This window comes from Tupaia chinensis, unplaced genomic scaffold (assembly GCF_000334495.1).
Source record: "Tupaia chinensis unplaced genomic scaffold, TupChi_1.0 Scaffold000569_1, whole genome shotgun sequence".
Classification (NCBI taxonomy): Eukaryota; Metazoa; Chordata; class Mammalia; order Scandentia; family Tupaiidae; genus Tupaia; species Tupaia belangeri.
In genome coordinates, this window is record NW_006160083.1 from 1,144,417 (window position 1) to 1,164,871 (window position 20,455).

The following is a 20,455-nucleotide window of genomic DNA, read 5'->3' on the forward strand; positions in this document are numbered from 1 at the left end:
CAGAATTACAGACTGGGTTAGTTTCCTTTTGAATGATGGAAGGAAGTCTAATAAGCAAAAAAAAAAAAAAACATGGTATTTTACAAATATTTCTTTAATAAAATCAGAAAAATTCTATTGCCTTTGTGTTTTCAGGCTTTCAGAGGAGGTGGAATGCATCTTTCTCTGGCCTCACCTACATGTGTTCTACCTTGTTTATAAAAGGATCAGAAGAGAAAATTCTGCAAAAAGAGAGAAGAGTGAGGAAGAAAAGAAATTGTGCGTGGAGACATACAAAGAGGGTTATGTAAGTGTCTCTGAAAAGTTTGAGAGCATCTTAAGGTGGCACTGTGCAAATATTTCACCAATTTAGATAAAAAGTTGCACATACAAAACCCTTGTAATTGAAAGCAAGGGTATTTTCTCTGCATTAATGCCCATTCCATATAAATACAATATTGGTCCAATGTGATGGAAGGAGAAAAAATTAGAAGTATTCTCATTCTCTCCACCTCTTGCTCAGGACATGAGCACATCAGAGATTAAAATAAAACAGAATACAGTTGATGTTTCAATAGGCATTATCCTGGGAAATCAAGGGAACACTGAGAGTGGGTGGTGGGTGAATAGATATTAAGAATAAAATCTCTTCTCCGCTGCATGACTTGTCTGTGGAACTGTGCCTACCCTCTGCTTCGCTTCGGTAGGGAAGCAGCATTCTGACTTGGCACTGTGACATTCTGTTACACACGTCTCAAAGCTGTGACACATCGTTGGGAAAATGTCACAGAGTAAGGGCAGTCTGCCTCGGGGCAGCACAACATGGCCCTCAGAGGTGTTGCCTGGTGGTTGAGTGATTCCTTGGAATACAACTGGGAGCTCTCGACGTGAGGCCACGGCACGCCAGAGATCAGTGAGATGCTGAGCAAGAATGGGGAGTTACAGGGCACACACAGATGGCAGTCTGAGAACAGGCGACGGGGGTGATGACAGGGCGTTCATAGCCATATTTTGTTAATGACTGGCAGTTGTTAATAACGGTTGCTCTCTGGCACAACCAGAAAAGCATATACCTAGAGGAGCCAACTGATATCGTTGCTAAAAGGTTTCTGAGCTCAATAGCAAATTGCTTCCGAGCAAGGAAAATGCTCCATTTAAGATTCGTAATTGGAAGGCGCTTTATCAACCTAATGATCAAGAGAATGCTGATTATTGGAAAAAGCCCACATTAAAGATACAAAGCACATTTGCATACTGTTCAAGTTAGGGTAAAGAGGAAATAATGATGATTCTCTTAAGATATAGTCTTTTTCTTTTTTTTTTTTTAAGGTTTTGCCATAGGGCATGTGTGCTAGCTGGTGAGAGACAGAGAGACAGACAGTGGGAAAATGAGAAATCACCCCCCACGGAGGATGGCCACACTGCAGTCCTTTTCCCTCCGTTCTCATCCTGGGGTTGTGGGCACACTCGTTTTTGTGCATGTACCTAGTGTGATTTTCAAGTTGTCACAGTCACATGGGGGGGTCCAACACCTAACCACCACATCACTGGCTGGCCCCAAGATCTTGAGGTATTTTTGCAGTGTTTGTGTTCATGGCTCCCCTGGAGTTTAGCCTTGGAGAAAGCGAGTGAAGAATGATGACTCTCAATGTGAGAACGGGCAAAAGCATCCTACTGCAAGAGCACCCAGTGGGTCTAGCTGAAGAAGACCATGGCATCTATGCTTTCTCTCACCGCAAACCAGCAAACATGCCAGATGCCCAGCGCAACCTCACAGCCCTCATTGGAGCCACAGTGCCACAGTGGAGGATTTGAATGGAAAATGATTGACATTTCGGAATGGGAAAGGATTGAAGGGAAGCCAAGATAGAGAGTTTACATGTGTGCAAAAAAATAAAAACAAGATGAATGTTTAATGAAGCTCATGATGGCATTTGAATAGACAAGCAAAGCGAGGTATAGAAACATAGGGAAAACCAAACCTTGTCATAGTCAAAGTGAAGAAATGGGGCCTGGACACTGGTGCAGCAGTAAAACGTGACACTGAAAAGCAGAGCCACAAGGGAAGGTTACCCATTCATGTCTGGAACCTCCTTGAGTATACCAGCCATGTGCCCATCATCTGGGGCTGGCTGGGGCTGGGGGGGATGTGGTTTGGGGTGCTGTCTCCCTGTCTGTCTCTCTCTGCAATTGGATAAATAAATAAGTTTTTTTAAAAATTGTATGACTAGTGGCCATTCCAAACCACACACCACTCCCCTCTTAGTTTTTCCTCAGCTATCTATACAGTTGAAGGGAGAAGAGCTAAGGAAGAAGTGAATGTGGTATTTGGAGTCCCAATTATTGAGCTAATTATTTCCCTTTCTCTAATTTGCTCTGTATATCTGTACTTATTTTCTAAACATAGTAATTTTCTTTTTAGAAAAAGATTTTTGCCATAGGGCACATACATATACATGCCAGAGAAAGAGGGAGAGGAAAAGTGAGAAATCACTACCAAAGGGGATGGCCATGCCGCAGTCCCTTCTCCTCCATTCTCCTCTCGGGATTTTGGGCACACACACACATGCGCCCAGCATGATTTTCAAGCCGCCAGGTCTGAGACTTGCACTACAGAGTCAGCCACGTGGGAGCCAACAGTTTAACCACCATGCCACCCATGGCCCAAAATAGCAATTTCTAATACTTTTATTAGCCACTTTGGACAGCCTATGTCATAGAACTGCCATTTTCCGATTCGGACAGGAAGATGAGCATCCATTGTTGAGCATGTGGTAGGCCCTCGAAGGCCTTTAATGTGTGGCCCCACACCCCTGCCTTGATTACCTCTCCTTGGACACTGAGGCTTGGGCCTGGAAGACCAGGTAGAAGTCCCTTGTGCTGTTGTCCAGCGAAGGGTGATAAGGCAGTTGCCGTTAAGTGTTATGATTTCAGGGCATCCATCCTCCCTTGTCTGGCACTGGAACCTCCAGATACAGTTGAGAGTGAACTGATACAATCTGGTGACTGACGACATGTAGGAGGGAACGGAGAAGGAAGCGCTGAGGAGGAGGCTGATATTTCTTGGTTGGGCGCTGAGTGGATGGAAAGGCCATTACAATCCAGGAACGCAGGTCTGCAGGTCATCCTTAAGAACATCCATCATTGTTCTGGGCAGCGAGGCCCTCAGGGGTTATTGGGCCATGTGGGACTGTTTGCTCTGCTTTTTAATTTTCTTTCTTCTTCCTGAGCTGACAAGCTGTCAGCTGTCACTTTTTGCTACTGTCAATGTGCCTGCTTCTAAGCACCTTCCTCCTTTACTTTCTAATTTGCTGCTCCTGGAAAGCCTGAGAGGCAAGGTTAGAGCAATATATGGGAAGCAAGAGTCCGTAGGGGCTAAGTGATGGGGTATTTCGTAGCACAGGGCTTTGTGATTGCTATTTAAACTGCTCGTCTTAAATTAATTAGGTCGCTGAGGTCTGGCTCTTAAGGAGGTATTTGTTTCTATTTACATAGCAGCTTTATGAATAAAATAGTTTCTCAACTCATAGGGCAATTCTAAATGTTTAAGGTCAGATTTCCAATGTCTTGGCTACTACGTTCTAAATTACAGTCAACACGTACTGAACATGTAGTATTTGTCAAATCCTGTTCTATACACTTTTCATGTAATATTGCTTATCACCAGCCCAGGAGCCCTATGGGCCGCATTATTATTGTTAATCACTTTATGGATAGGACATCTGAGCCAGAGAGAGGCTGATTGGTCCAAGGCCAGGCAGGAGCAGGGCAGCAGTGGCATGGGGGTTGAGGCACTGGACTCCCACATGGCTAGCCATGGTTGAAATCACAGACCTGGAGGCTTGCTTTCTGATTTTCTCTCTCTCTCTCTCTCTCTCCCTCTGTCTCAGTCCCTCTCTCTGGTGAGCATGCGTGCCCCATTGCAAATTAAAGAATAAGAATAAATAAAATGAAATAAATCATTCCTTAAGCAAAAAAAACAAAAGAAGAAGAAGTGGCGCCTCTGTGACAGCTGACGCTGCTGAGGTCTTTAAGCTCATTCACTGAGGGGTGTCAGTGTGTGGGGGCTCTCTAGTATCTGTGCCTCCCAGACACCCAGAAGGCCCTCACTGTGTATTTCCTTTGTGTCATGGGCTGAGCTGTGGTCCCCCACATTCATATGTTAAATTCCTAACTCTTCAATTCCTCAGAATGAGACTATATTTAGAGATAGGGCTTTTAAGGAGGTATTTAAGGCGGCAGGTCATTCGGGTGGATACTAATCTAATCTACTAGTATCCTTGTCAGAAGAGACACACACCGGCCAGACCACGTGAGGGCAGAGGCAGAAGGCCACCACCTGCAAGATCAGGAGAGAGTCTCAGAAGAAACTCAACCTGCTGACACCTTGATCCGGTACCTCCAGCTCCAGAACCGTGGGAAAATACATTTCTGTTGTTTAAGCCACCCAGTCTGGGGTACTCTTCTCAGAAGAACCTCAACCTGCTGACAACTTGATCCGGTACCTCCAGCTCCAGAACCATGGGAAAATACATTTCTGTTGTTTAAGCCACCCAGTCTGGGGTACTCTATCATGGCAGTCTGCGTAGACCACAGTAACCAAACATGTTTGTATTCGGAGACTTCAGCAGGCAGTGCCCCATGAGAGCCTCTCTCTCTGGTTTATCTCCCAAAGCTTAAATTCACTGAGGGAAATATCTTATTTTTTTAAGAATTATTTATTTAACTTCATTTATTTATGTATTTAATTTCTTTTTTAATTTGACCAGAGAGGGAAGGGGAGAGAGAGAGAGAGAAAGAGAAAGTGAGAAAGCAAGCCACCAGGTCTGGGACTCGAGCCACAGTCAGCCATGTGGGAGTGTCCAGCACCCTAACCTCCATGCCACCTGCTGGTCCCAAAAATACGAATTTTACCCTCTCACCATTAGGTATATTTTTTTCTGAAAAGAGTCCTAGTGGAAATTGGATACTTTTAAGCAAATATTTTGATGAACTACTGGGAAGGCAAATATTTAGGAGACATAGATTGATTTGACTCAGATTTACTTATTTTCTTGACAACTATTGCTTCTTGCTTCTGTTTAAAATTGATCCTTATTATGGTAATTACAAAAGTAAAATGTAGCATTGGATATTTATGTAATACCTGAAGTGACTCATCTGGAGAAAGAAGTTTAGATTCCTTTCTGCGGTAATTTGTGATGTGCGAATGCTCTCTTCACCCTCTTTATACATGCAACTCGATCTTTCTTTGAAATATAAAAGCCGTCATTATCAGATAAGGAGGAAGGAAACATGTAATCATAAGCCTAGGAGAGAGACTTTATTTCCTAGGTCTGCTGTGCTTTCCCTACTCTTTGAACCTTGAGAAGGACAATGTAAGGAAGAACTAGAATTCATCCCAACTTTGGCTCCTTGAAGCAGTCGCCCCATTGCTCGAGCTCCTGGGTGATCTCATAATGAAGTTTCTCCAGGTTCCCCTTGCATCCTGCAGGCGTCCGTGTCTCCCTCGATTACATTTTCTTTATGCTTAAGCCTGTCAGAATCTGTTTCTGTCACTCACATCTATGGAGCCCTAGTTAATACAATAACTGTGGAATGAGACCCTGAAGGTTAAAACGGAAGTCTAGAATTGGTCACTGCTCTTCTGGGAATGCTGTCGCCTATTGTTTATTGAGAGTTTTGAGCTACCCATTTCTTTACAAGTCATTCATTAGGCTAAATTCAAATACAGGGCTGTTGAGATTGTTAGAGACATAGGGTGCTGCTGAATCAGGGGTTGAAATGATCATCATACCTAACCATAAGGGGCATTATCACAGGGGCACTGTGGCAGAAGCAGTGGTTCTAATTTATTTATTAGCTAGTTCATTAGTTCAGCAAATACATATCGAGCACCTGTTATGTGCCAGACATTGCAAAGAGAAGATAGCAATGGACGAAACAGTTCATAATCCCGGCCCTCCTGGAGTTGAATTCTAATGGACAAAGTGGGCCCTAAATGAGAAGAAGTAAATATATAGTATATTAAATGAAGAGAAAATTGGGTCTAATCAGGAAGGGGAGAGTCAAAAGATATTATAGAGGACTATAACTTGAATCAAATTGAAAAATAAAGGTTATAAAAGCTGCCTCTCACATGCATGTTAAGACAATGGAGGGGAGTAGTGTCCTTTCATTCATTTTCTTTTGTGACAGTTTTACTGGAATATACTGTACATACCATATAATCCGCCCACGTAAAGTACAATGCTGTGGTTCTCAGCGCAGTCACAGAGTTGAGCAGCCATCACTGTAGTCGGTCTTAGAGCACTGGATCACCCCAAACTCACACCCCTTAGCTGTCACCTCTCAACCCCTCTGTCCTTCCAACCCTATGTTCTGTTTTTAAAGATCTGAATATTCTGAATGTATCATCTCAGTGGATATAGCATATCAATTTTGGAGCTGGCTTCCTTTATTTGGCATAATTATTTTGGAATCCATTCATGTTATTTCATGTATGTTATCTTTTGTACTGCTGTCTGATAGCTCATTGTATGGAAATAATCCAGTTATTTCCCCTTCATCTATTGATGGACATTCGATCCATTCCTAGTTTTCAGCTATTACAAATAGAGCTTCCATGAATGGTTACATAAAGGCTTTTGATTGGATATATGTTTCCTATTCTCTTGGGTAAATAACTAAGAGCAAAATAGCTAGATCATTTGGTAGGTATATGTTTAACTTTTACTTTTAAGAACATGCTAAGAGACCAGCAGGTGGCATGGTGGTTAAAGTACTGGACTTCCCACATGGCTGACCATGGTCCACCTTGTTACTTTCCTTCTCTCTCTGTCTCTGTCTCTCTCTGGTCAAATTAAAATAATAATAATATTAGTAATGTTGAATATATCATTTTTTTTCTTAATAAAAAGGATATGCCAAACTGTTTGCTGAGGGGTTAGAACATTTTATATCCCCACCAGCAGGGTGTTTTGAATTCAGTTCCCCTCTATTCTTGCCACCATTTGGCATGGGCAAGTTTTTTCATTTTAGCCCTTCTAAGAGGCATCTCTTACAGCTTTAATTTGCGTTTCCCTAATGTCAGATGATGTTGAACATTTCTTCAGATGCTTATTTGTCAGCCACGTATATCTCCTTTGATCAAGTATCTATTTACATGTTCGCATCTTTTCCCCATTTCTTGTTCTTTTTTTAAGAATTATTTATTTAATTTATTGTCGTTATTATTTAATTTGACCAAAGAGAGAGAGAAAGGGAAAGTGAGAAATTAAGCCACCAGGTCTGAGACTCATGGTTGGCCATGCCATGTGGGAGCCCAGTGATCTAACCACCATACCACCTGCCCCCCTCATTTCTTTTTTTTAGAATTACTTATTTAATATAATTTATTATTATTATTATTTTAATTTACTATAGTCACTAGAGACAAACAGAGAGAGAGAGAGAAAGGGAAAGTGAGAAAGCAAGCCACCAGGTCTGGGACTTTAACCACATTCAGCCACATGAGAGTCCAGCACCTTAACTGCCATGCTACGTGCTGACCCCTTTTATTTCTTTTTGTTTGATTTATTTTTTTAGAGATTTTCACCTTAGGGTGCATGTGCTCTCCAGAGAAAATCAGAGACAGTGAGAGGGAAGTGAGAAATCACCCTGCCCCGGGGGGATGGCCATGCTGCAAGCCTTTCTTGGGCACACATGCACACATAGCCAGCATGCATTTCAAGCCACTGAACTGTGGTCAACCATATGGGAATCCAGCAACATAACCACTATACCATCTGCTGGCCCCATTTTTTATTCTTTTTGGAGTTTCATTTCCTTTTAAAATTATTTTAATTTAATTTTTTTTTTTTCAGTTTTGCTATGGGGTGTATGTACTCACTGGGGCTGAGGGGAGAGAGAGAAAGTGGAAAAACACCTCCCAGGGCAGATGGCCACACCATAATCCTTTCTCCTCCGTTCTCCACTCGGAAATTTTGGGCACTGCACACACACATGCCTGGCGTGTTTTTCAAACTCTGGAGCCCAGGATGCAAACCGTGCAATCAGCCATGTGAAATCCAGCCAACTGGACCCTTCCCATTTCTTATTGGGTTGTTTATTCTCTTAATGTTGAGTTTGGAGATTTTTTTATATAATCTGTATACAAGTCTTTTCTTCAGATATATACCAGGCCCATCAAAAAGTTTTTAGGGCTCCCTTAATTGCCACTTAAGTCTGAAATCTGAGGTGGGGGGATTTTTATTAAATAATCTAATTTAAATTTAATCCCAAAGCAAGTTCTAACCTCAACTACTTAAAATGAAAGATTATGCTCCAAAAAAAAAGTCCATAGATATGTGTGTTAGAAAAAACCTAAACGGATTCCAAAAAAATTTTGCATAAAAAAACCTCCTATTTGTGGGACCAGCAGATGGCATAATGGTTACGTCACTGGACTCCCACGTAGTCGACCCTGGTTCTAGTCCTGGACCAAGTGGCTTGAAATTTGTGCTGGATGCGTGTGCGTGCATAATCCTAAGCAGAGAATGGAGGAGGAGGGATTGCAGCATGGCCAACCCCCCTGGGGGAGATTTCTCTCTTTCTGTCTCTCTCTGTCTCTCTGGTGAGTGCATGCATCCTATAGGAAAAATCTCTAAATAAATAAAATAAAATAAACTCATATTTTAATTCTATTTTCAGTGAACCTTTGAAAGTACCCACAAATTCTTTTCAAAGAGTTTCTCCCAATATTTGACTTGTCTTTTTGTTCTTTCATCAGTGTTTTTTTTTAAAAAAAAAAAAAAAACAAGGGTTTTACATTTTAAAGAAGTTCAAAATACATGCTTATTCTTTTGTGGATGTTAATGTTTTAGCTAATAAGTCTTTGCTTAACTTAAGGTCACAAGGATTTTCTGCTAGGTTTTCTTCTAGAATTTTTATAATCTTGGGCTTTAAGATGGTGAGCGATAAGGTCCAGGTTTAGTGTGTGGCATCTATCCGATTGTTCCAGCTTCTGTGGTTGAAAGGTGACTCGCCACTCCTGCTCTGCCTTGGTGCCTTTGTCAAATATCAGTTGTGCACACATGTGGGGGTTTATTTCCGGGTTCTCTACTCTGTTCCACCGAATGCTTTGTCTTCATAGCAATACCACGCTGTTTTGATTACTGCAGTTTTATAATGGGATTGTCATATTTTGGGGTGTGTGTAGTTAGTTGCAGACACCATGACATTTCCTCACTAAATATTTCAGCATGACAGCTTTAAGAACTTTGTCATACTTGACAAAGAAAATTAGTAATAATTCTCAAATATCATTGACTATACAGTCTGTATTCAAATTAAGGTCTCTGAAACATTTATGGCTTTTTCAAAAATACGTTAGATCTTTTATTTATATCCCAGCTTCTCTTTGATAATTCAAAATTGTAAGCTTTTCCTTGGGTCGATTTTCATAATTTATAATATTGCAAAAGAATTCAACCTTCCAAGTTTTAAAATGTTGCCACAGAGTTGCTTATTATATGCTCTTAAATTCTTTTAATGACTCCTGCTCTTGGGTTAGTTTTCCTTTTGCCTTTCTAATCTCACCTCTGTTCACATTCTCTCTTTATCTCTCTTGCTCACTCTTAAAACAGGATTTAAGGGATTTATCTATTTCATTAGTCTTTGTCAAGAGGCAGCGTTTGGATTTTTTGGTTTTTTATCTCCCCTGCCAATCCATGTATGTTATTACTTCTGACTTTTATCTTTATTTCCTCCCTCTTCCTAGCTCCTTTGGATTTATTTTGTTCTTTTTAGAAAATTATAAAAACGAGTTCTGAGGACTCTCTTTGTTTTTCTTCTTGGACAGGGAAAGTGTTCAAGGCTGTAAAGGCTCCTTGCTGCTGGATCTCGCTCTGTCATGTGGGTTTGCTATGCTGTGTATTCTTTTCTGTTGCTTTCAGGAAACCCGGTAGTTTTTCTTTCTTTTCTGTTGTTGTCATTGCTGTTGTTGTCGTTTTAAGAGATTTTTGCTTTGGGCTCATCCCCTCACTGGAGAGACAGAGCGAGACAGAGACAGGAAGTGAGAAATCACCCCCAGAGGGGATGGCCATGTCACAATCCCTTTTCTTCCATTCTCCTCTTGGAATTTTGGACACCCATGCACTTGTGCCCAGAGTGAGTTTAAGTCGTCAGGTCTGGGACTTGAATCATGGCCAACTCTGTGGGAGTCCAGTGACGTAACCATTACACCATCTGCTAGTCCTGGTAGTTTTTCTTTTTTCTTTAATTAAAAAGTTATCAACAGCTTCTTTTTAGTTTCCAAGCAGGTCAATTTTTGGTCATTTTTAGGCTGCTTTTGTCCAATTTTATTGGATTATGTATTGGAAATCATGGCTCGCAAAATCTTAATGTTTTAGAATTTTTGAAATTTAGAAATTTTAGAATGTTTAAGGTTTTAATTATGGACTTACATCCCTTCTTTATGATAATTTTTAATAGATATCCCTGGCCCTTTGAAAAGAATTTGTCGTGGGGCCAGCAGGTGACATGGTGGTTAAGGTCTTGGACTGCCATGTGGCTGACCCCAGTTTAAGTTCTGGACCTGGTGGCTTGCTTTCTAATTTTTTCTCTCTCTCTTTGGTGAGCAAACATGCCCTGTAGCAAATTAAAAATAATAATAATAAGTAACATTAAATGGGTTTTTGAGAGGATTTTTTTTTTTTTTTTTTTTTTTTTGCTACAGGGCGCATGCACTTGCCAGAAAGACAGAGACAGAGAGACAGAAAGCAAGAAATCACCCCCCAGGGGGTATGGCCATGCCACAATCCCTTCTCCTCCATTCTCCTCTTGGGATCTTGGGCACGCACGCACACGCGCCCTGCGTGAGTTTTAGGCCACCAGGTCCGGGACTTGAACTGTAGTCGACTACATGGAAGTCCAGAGACATAGCCATTATGCTAACTGCTGGTCCCAATACTATTCAATAGATGTAAGTTTCTCTAAGTACAAATTAAACTAGGTTGGTTATATTTTAAATTCCTCTGTCTTTTTTTTTTTAACTGAACATGCCACATGAGATATCCAGGAGTCTCTGATTATTATAGTAATTTTATCAAGTTTTCCTTGTATTTGTCACAGTTTTTGCTTTATGCAATTAGCTTCTGAAGTTTAGTAGATAAGTGCCGTCTGAAACTGTTCCATTGTATTTTGTTGGGTTTTGTTCATGGTGGAGTGCAGGAGAGACAGAGAGGAGGAGATGCACCCTCCTCATGGCTCAGTCGTGCTAAACCTCATTCTTTGAGTCTCCCGGCCCGCCAGGGTCATAGGCACATGCACACCCAGTGTGTTTGCAGGCCAGCCTCACTGGGGACAAAACCTTTGGTTGGCATGTGGCTTCCAGCTCCACGGTCTATAAGCTACCGACTATCCCGCAGAGGCTGGGCCTCTAACGTTGCTTAGTAAATGTCAGCTTTGTGCAAGCCTAATGGCCCTTAACACCGTGTTCTGTGCTTCTCCACTCTCCTATTCTTCTTCCACCCTGAGGTTTCTCTTTTGGCTCTTCGGTGGTTGGTTTTGAGTCTTATTTATTTCCTTGGAAAGCAATACTTGGGCGTTACAATTTCTGACTATTTGCTTTTCTTCAAATATCTTTCCTTCACCTTGTCAGATGGGAGAAACCCGCCTAGGTGTATCATTCTGGGATTGCTGCCCTTCTCTCTGTGACGTGGCTCCACCTTGTTTAACCGTCAGGGCTGCAGGAGAGTCTCACTGTGTGTGTGTGTTTTGGGATCAGGAGAGTGGTCTGAGGGATGACAGAGCAGTATTGCGAGAGCTGTCCCGTGCACAACTCAGGAGGCGCCAGCCATGCCAGCTCTCATCACAGATGAGTGTAGGCCAGAATCTTTTGAGCATCTGCCACTTTTTTTGTTTCTCTCTCTCTCTTTTCTTATTTATTTTTATTTTTTATTTTTTGCCATAGGGCACGTATACTCATCAGAAGAAGACAGAGAGAAGGAAAGTAAGAAATCACCCCACTGAAGGGATGGCCACACCACCATCCTTTTTCCTCCATTCCCGCCCTGAGATTTTGGGTATGCATGTACATGCGCCCGGCACAAGTTTCAAGCCTTTAGGTCTGTGGGTCGCTCTGTGGTGGACCATGTGGGAGTCCAGACTGAACCACCCTGCTATCTACTGGTCCTTCTCTTTCCTATTTTTTTAAGTTTATTTCTCTTTTTTTTTAAGAATTATTTTTTAATTTAACTTTATGTATGTATGTATGTATGTATGTATGTATGTATTTTAATCGAGCCAGAGAGGGACAGAGTGAGAGGAAAAGTGGAAAAGTAATAAAGGAAGCCACCAGGTCCAGGAATCAAACCACTATTGGCCATGTGGGAGCCCACCTCCTTTAGCCACCATGCCACCTGCCGGTCCCTAAAGTTTATTTCTTTCATTCATAATATTGAGCATGTGTACACACACGAGAAAGAGAAAAGCGCCATGTCGCCAGGGTCTGGACATGCTGTGATCCCGTTCTGCCAGCCTTCCAGCTCGCCAGCAGCTTGGGCACACACACACATGCCAGCATGTTCCAGACTGACCAGATTGGGAATGTAAGCCTGCAGCCGGCCACATGGGTAGCACGGTTGTTACTGGCTACCCTACTAACTATTCTGCAGGGGCTGGGCCCACCTGCCACTTTCACCCTCACATGAGCCAATTCCCCCAAGCCTGGTCTCCAGGTACTTATCCAGCCTGCTGCTTCTGCCACTCCTTTTCTCTACCAAGAATTCCGCCAAGGGAAGGAAGGCCTCACTGGAACCCCACTGCCCTGAGGCTGCAGCAGGAGGCTTTCTTAAAATGTAAGTCAGGCCAGCAAAGAGACAAAGGGAGGTGCTTCCTAGAATGCCCCTCACCCTCTCTGAGAGCAGAGTTCTTTAAACAAAGCTTGCTGATGATCTTTCCTGTGGAGTTGTGAGCTCTTCGAATTTAGAGACCTCTTGGTGACAATAAAGCTGTTGTATAGTAACCGTAGCATCATTTAAAACAGATTGGGCTGTAAATTATTTTTGCCTAAAATAAAGCTGAATGTGTGGAAATCAGTTTTCCCTATTAGAAAAAAAAAATAAGGAATGCTAAAAATGTCAGACAATAATTTGGCTGTGCATGGTCTAGGAAATCTACCAGCCAGCTTGCTTTTGCAAAGGGGAGGATAAGACTTCAGTGCATCACACAGCAGCCAGAGCATTTACGACATCCCCGGAGAAAATACTGCACGAGAGACCATCTGATTAGAAAGCAGAGTCCATGAAATAAACTCGCCTAGCTATTTCTGTGTGCTTTTAGAAGGCCTGTGCTCACTGAGAAGCAAGAAAAGAATGTCCTCATAAATGTGTGATGGAAAAGTAATAAAAGCCACCGGAGACATTCTGAAACTCCTATTCTAATATTTCACTGATCAGGAGGAGGTAGCAGGAAGCCTTGCAAGGCTTGAGGAAGTTGTCAACAATATGGAGAGACTTTCCTTTTTTCTTGCCTCATATAAAGCTAAAAAAAAAAAAAAAAATGGGGATATGGGGAGGGGCCGATGGTGGCACAACAGTGAAATTTGTGCTGTGGGGGAATCCAGCAGTCCCCATGGGAAGGTTCTGGGTTCATGTCCAGAGACTTCCCTGAGTCCACCAGGCACAAGTGTACCGATTCATCGGGGAGTAACTGGGGCTGGGGATGGATTGCATCATGGAGACCCTGTTGAGAGTGCCCCCACCCCTCTCTCTCTCTCTCTCTTTACTTCAATAAATAAACTTTAACAAAATATATGAGAAATGAAATCCAGAGAGAGAAAGAGAAGTAATCAGTCAAGTTGGAATAGAATAAAGTAAAAATTTTAAATCTTTTTTTTTTATTGTAGAAAAATATCCATAACAAAATTTGACATTTTAACCATTTTGAAGTGTACAACTCAGTGGCATTAGCTGCATCCCCACATTGTGTAGCCACTGCTATGTCTGAGACATTCTCCTCATTTCAAACAGAAGTAAGCACTAACCCCTCATACCCTTCCCTCTGCCCTGGGGAACATCTACCCTATCCTCTCTCTTTAGGAATTTGTCTATATGATGAGTGTCTTTTGCAGACCAGAGAATAGTAAAGCTAAAGTGGTGGGTCAGCGGGTGATGGTTAAGGCACTGGATTCCATATCACTGACTGCATGGTTCAAGTCCCAGACCCGGCAGCCTAAAAAAACATGCGTGTGTGTTGGGACCAGCAGTTAGCGTAATGGCTATGTCGCTGGACTCCCATGTAGTCGACCGCGGTTCGAGTCCCTGACCCAGTGGCTTAAAACTCATGCCGGGCACGTGTGTGTGCGTGCCCAAGATCCCGAGAGGAGAATGGAGGAGAAGGGATTGCGGCGTGACCATCCCCCCTGGGGGGTGATTTCTCGCTTTCTGTCTCTCTGTCTCTCTCTGTTTCTCGCTTTCTATCTGTCTGTCTTTCTGGCGAGCGCGCGCCCACTATCGAAAAACCCTCTCCAAAAAAAAAAAAAAAAAAAAAAAAAACATGCGTGTGAGTGCATGCCCCAAATCCCAAGGGAAGAATAGAGAAGGGATTGCAGCATGGCCATCCCTCATGGAGGGTGATTTTTCACTTTCCCTTTCTCTCTGCTCTAGAGAGTACATGTATCCTATGGAAAAAAAAAAAAAAAAAAAGAAAAGAAAAGAAAAAAAAAAGTAAGTTGGAGGCTGAGTAAAAGACTGACCTTTACTTGACTCAGTACTGAATTCTGCAGACCAGTGAAGCTACGGAAAGTTTTGAGAAAAAAAAAGAAAGAAAATACAACCTGACCAGACATTGCTTTCGGAAGCTTCATCTGGCAGCGAACAGTTTGTGGATGAATTGGGGTCTGGAGACCGATAGAGAGTCTGTTATAAAAGCCCGGGCGGGGGCAAGGAGGCGTGGGGCTGCTACTGAAATGGAAGGGTGGATGTAGGAGCCGTTTTAGGGAATATTCAGAGGAAGCTGCCACATGACCTGGCAAAATTGCCTCGGGGAGACGGGGAGGAAGGACGACAGATGTTTTGAGTCTGGGTAGCTTGGGTGATTAATTTTTAAGCTACACAATTTAAATTAGGCTTCTATAAAAAGTCATGACAAAACAGTCATTAGATTTATCAACCAAGATTCCAAAAAAAAAAAAAGGTCAGAATTTGGGGGTGGGATGGGACCAGCACGTGGCATGGCAGTTAGGTGCTGGACTTCCACATGGCCACCTCTGTTCAAGTCCCAAACTCGGTGGCTTGCTTTCTCACTTTCCCTTTCTTTCTCTCTGTTTCTCTCTGGTAAAATGTTTAAATAATAATAATAAATTAATCTTTTTTGTGTGGAATTAAGGAGGATGTTCTTTCAAAAAAGAGGGGAAAAAAAATCAAACAATGAAGAAATTCTACCTTCTCTTAAAAGTTACCTTAGAACAAAGTAATTCTACCTTGTCAGGGCCAGCACGTGGTGTGGTGGTTTAGGCGTTTGATTCCCACGTGGCTGACCATGGTTCAGGTTCCAGACCAGGAGCTTGAAAATCACAACAGGTGTGTGTGTGTGTGTGTGTGTGTGTGTATGTTTGAGTGTGCACACACCCAAAATCCTGAGGGGAGAAGGGACTGCAGTGCCGCCATCCCCCCTGGGGACTGATTTCTCACGTTCCCTCTCTCTGTCTCTCTCCATCTCTCTCTGTTGAGTGCATGCACTCTATGACTAAAACAAAAACACAAACCTATCTCTCTATCTCTACTTCCTTCCCCTCAAAAACAAAAATCCCAGGGGAAGGAGAGATAATTAAGTCTATAGAGAAGTTCTTTATTTATGGAGGAGTATCTTATGTTAAATGTTGGGTAAGAAGAGGTACGATATCATGACTGGAAGAATGGAGTCTGGATCCAGACATTTTGATTTCAAATTCTACTCTGTCATGGCCTTGCTCGGGTTACTGAACCTCTCAGGACCTATGAAGTAGAGTGCCCTAATAGTACTATCCCTTAGAGCTGGACAGAGGAACTGTCCTAACATGGATGGCGTGCTTAAGCAAGTACTGCACATACTGCGTGCTATGGAAGAGTTTGGTGCCATTATTATTATTATTATTATTTTGGAGAGTTTTTTTTTTTTGCTATAGTGCACATGCACTTGCCAGAAGACAGAGAGACAGAGAGACAGAAAGCAAGAAATCACCTTCAGGGGTGATGGCCACACCGCAATCCCTTCTCCTCCATTCTCCTCTTGGGATCTGGGCACGCATGCACATGTACCTGGCATGAGTTTAAGCCGCCAGGTCTGGGACTCGAACCGTGGTCGACTACATGGGGGTCCAGTGACATAGCCATTACGCTAACTGCTGGTCCTGGTGCCATTATTATTAGGCTAATTTAAGATACAAAGCAAAATAAAAGTTACCTTGTATGTTTGAACAATTTAATGTACTGAGGAAAACACAAATAAAGCATAGAGCCAGCCAGTGGCATGGAGGCTAAGGTGGCTGGATCTCACATGGACAACTGCACTGTTTGAATCCTGGACTTGGTGGCTTGAAAAATATACTAGGTGCACATGTGTGCATACCCATAATCCCAAAATTTGAAACGAAGAGAGATTGTGGCCTGACTCGGCTCTATGGGGAGATTTCTCACCTTGCCCTTCTCCGTGTCTCCCTCTGGTGAGTGCACACGCCTTGGGGCACAAATGTAAAATAAAAAAGAAAGCAATCATAGCTGTAGCTATGAGCCATAGCCATGATTCAGATGCCTGTGGTCTGTGGTTTAGTTCATCAAGGACACCAGCCTCTGGCACCTTTTCATTGATTCTACTTATTTATTTTGAGGTGCTGTCTCACCACAGTCATTTTTCCTGTTTCTCCACCTTGTAAGGATAGGACAGGATTCGAACCAGGGTCAGTCATGTGGGATCTGACTGCCTATACACAGGGTTTCACCATTGCACTACAGGCTGTTGACTTATTTTTCTTTAAAGATTATTTTGAGAGAGCAAGAAAGAGAGAGAGAAACCCAAGAGAGGGTCTTGTCACACCCCTCCCCCCAGCCTTCCACGCAGCCAGGATCAGGGTCATGCTCAGGTCTGTGGGGACCTAACCCTGAACCTTCCCATATGGCTCCAGAATGGTGCATGGCCACCCGCATCCCTGGCTGGGCCTATTTATTTGTAAAATGTCTCTTTGATATCATCCCAGCTCACATTTAAATATTCATTGACTTGAGGTTTTTTTAATGAAGCTTTTGCTTTGTTTGCCTTGATGACAGGGTGTGAGTCTTCTGCTTTTTCCCCCGTGGCGTGAGGTACTTGGTTGAGCACGTGGTAGGGTTAAATCAGCCTATGGCTGGCTACATATAGAAAGGACTGATTCCTATGATTCCCAAGGTTATCACCTAGATGGCAGGGTCTAAAATTAGGAATGCCAATCTTTGTTATTAATTCTTTTCAGATTAATTTCCATTTTACATAAAGTCTCCATCATCGTGTTTACTATGTATTTTTTCCCAATGGAGAACCTAAGTTTTTTTTTCCCCCTGTGGATTATGTCTTGCCTTTGCACCTCATATCAGAACACTGATCTATTTTTTATATATAATTTTTTATTTTATTTTATTTATTCATTCATTTATTTTTTAATTTGAGCAGGGAGAGACAGAGATTAAGAGTGAGAGAGAGAGGAAGTGAGAAAGCACGCCACCAGATTGAGGACTCGAACTCTTGTTGGCCATGTGGGAGCGTCCAGCACCATAACCACCATGCCACCTGCATTGATCTTTCAAGAGCGTTTGATTCATTTGTAGCTGCATTCAGGGGCTGGATTTCAACGGATGGACTCAGCTTTGGCGTGAGTGGTTTTTTCCCTATGCCTTTCCTCCTGTGAATTCAGAAAACGCTCAGATTCACTGTTCCCCTTCCGCTCTCCGTGGGCAGCGCCTGGACGCACCCACCTGGCCTAGAATCCCTGATTCCAAGCAGGCCTGGGACCCACGTTCCAGGCTTCCCAGCAATTCAGGACTCGGTGGGGGCTGCTACCCTCTGCTGGTCATTACATGAAACACTGCACCCTGCTCCCTCCTGGGCTTTTCAGAGGAAAAAGTGTGTGGATAAACAAGGATGACTGAGAAGATGCAAGCTTTCTGGGCAGGGATCCATCAGAAAACGTTGTAGCCTTGAACTCTCAAGCCCACCTCCTTCCCCCAACCCACCTGCGTGTCCTAAGCAGTACTAAGTATTGCATTCTAGTTGCGTAATAGGAAGGCCAACACAGTTCTGATTTGTCCCAAGATTAAACTGCAGCTCAAGTTTAAACGGTCACTATTTAATTCTTCCCCAAAGTTCACTTTATGGTAAACAGACTGAAACACAGTTACGTGTGTTTTCTGTGGCTGTGTATTTAGATTCTTGTTAAGGGGGCAGCAGGTGGCATGGTGGTTAAAGTGCTGGACTCCCACGTGGTCGACCATGGTTTAGGTCCCAGACCTGGTGGCTTGCTTTCTCACTTTTCTTTTCTCTCTCTCTCTGCCTGGTCAAATGAAAAATAATAACAATACCGAAATAAATAAATATTTTTTTAAAAAAGATTCTTGGTTACAAAAATCAGAGATACTTTTTCTTTTTTTCTTTTTTCCTTTTGGTAGTTCATGTCCTGTTTTTGAATTTGTAATTTTATAGTAAGTCATCCTTTTTTATTTTTAATTTAGAGAGACTTTTTTGTTACAGGGTGCATGTACTCACCGGAGACAGAGAGACAGAAAGACAGAAAGTGAGAAATCACCCCCTGCAGGGATGGCCACGCTGCAATCCCTTCTCCATTTTCCTCTCAGGATTCTGGGCACGCGTGCACACATACCTGGCGTGAATTTTAAGCCTCTGGGTCTAGCATTCGAACCACAGTTGACTATGTGGGAGTCCAGCAACATCACCATTATGCCATCTGCTGTTCCCTAGTGAGTCATCCTTTGTAAAGTTTTTTATTTGTTATTGTTGAATGATAGCCCTTGATTTGTCGAAATTGCTCTCTTTTTTTACAGCTGTAGGATATTCTGCCATGTTACATGTCATGTGTATGTGGTGTGTGTGTGAGGTTATGTGACCATTTTCCTCTATTTGGGCAGTTAGGTTGTTTCCAGTATTTTGCAATATCCAATAATGCTGCCGTGCATAACCCTACGCATTTGCATTTTTTATTATTGGAGTGGTATCTTCAGAGTAAGTCTCCTCAAGTAGGCTCACTGAGTCAAAGGGTGAACGGGTGGGCAGTTTCATTAAATTTTATCAATTGCTCTCCCTCGGAGCAGAGGCTCACTCTGGAGCTGGCATTGGCTGGCATTTATTGTGAGGATAATGAAAAATCAGTGAAAAAGGAAAGAAATACTGGAACTTGGCCACGTGGGCATGTCTCATGAGTACTCCAGAAATAGGTTGGTAGGCGAGTGGGGAAGACATGAACTGGAACGAAGCACAAGTTGACCTTATAGGGATGTTTTTCCTGGTGCATCTGAACGTAAGGCCAGCCTAAGTCCCTTCACTGAATAAGTCGATGAATGTTCATTCCTGTGTGTCATCATTTTCTGTGACTCCACTCTTTATAAAAAAAAAATTTTTTAAAGATGATCTTTTCTTTCTTAATTGACAGTGGATGCGTGTGCTTGCCCGGTTAAATCAGCCTATGGCTGGCTACATATAGAAAGGACTGATTCCTATGATTCCCAAGGTTATCACCTAGATGGCAGGGTCTAAAATTAGGAATGCCAATCTTTGTTATTAATTCTTTTCAGATTAATTTCCATTTTACATAAAGTCTCCATCATCGTGTTTACTATGTATTTTTTCCCAATGGAGAACCTAAGTTTTTTTTCCCCCTGTGGATTATGTCTTGCCTTTGCACCTCATATCAGAACACTGATCTATTTTTTATATATAATTTTTTATTTTATTTTATTTATTCATTCATTTATTTTTTAATTTGAGCAGGGAGAGACAGAGATTAAGAGTGAGAGAGAGAGGAAGTGAGAAAGCACGCCACCAGATTGAGGACTCGAACTCTTGTTGGCCATGTGGGAGCGTCCAGCACCATAACCACCATGCCACCTGCATTGATCTTTCAAGAGCGTTTGATTCATTTGTAGCTGCATTCAGGGGCTGGATTTCAACGGATGGACTCAGCTTTGGCGTGAGTGGTTTTTTCCCTATGCCTTTCCTCCTGTGAATTCAGAAAACGCTCAGATTCACTGTTCCCCTTCCGCTCTCCGTGGGCAGCGCCTGGACGCACCCACCTGGCCTAGAATCCCTGATTCCAAGCAGGCCTGGGACCCACGTTCCAGGCTTCCCAGCAATTCAGGACTCGGTGGGGGCTGCTACCCTCTGCTGGTCATTACATGAAACACTGCACCCTGCTCCCTCCTGGGCTTTTCAGAGGAAAAAGTGTGTGGATAAACAAGGATGACTGAGAAGATGC